This window comes from Rhinopithecus bieti, unplaced genomic scaffold, assembly GCF_001698545.2.
Source record: "Rhinopithecus bieti isolate Rb0 unplaced genomic scaffold, ASM169854v2 scaffold_425, whole genome shotgun sequence".
NCBI classification, from domain to species: Eukaryota; Metazoa; Chordata; class Mammalia; order Primates; family Cercopithecidae; genus Rhinopithecus; species Rhinopithecus bieti.
Window position 1 is genome coordinate 822,444 of NW_016803361.1, and position 270 is coordinate 822,713.

The window sequence follows — 270 nt, forward strand, 5'->3', positions numbered from 1 at the left end:
TACGGAACTTGCAACAGTTGGTGCCGGGCGATAGGCAGGTTGGAAGTGATAAATGCGGCTGGTGTAAAAAACAAAAAGCCCAGGGGAGGGCGGGGCAGCCGTGGCCTTGGGGACAGTGCGAGGGCGGCGAGGGGCCGGCGGGGCTGAGCTCCGGCTGTGGGAAGGCGCCGTTTCGGGCGGCCAGAGGCGGCGGCAGCCGCGGAGAAGGACGGCGGGATCGCAGCCCGGCTGGCGGCGAGCGGCTGGCGGCGCGCGGGCGAGAGGGCCCAG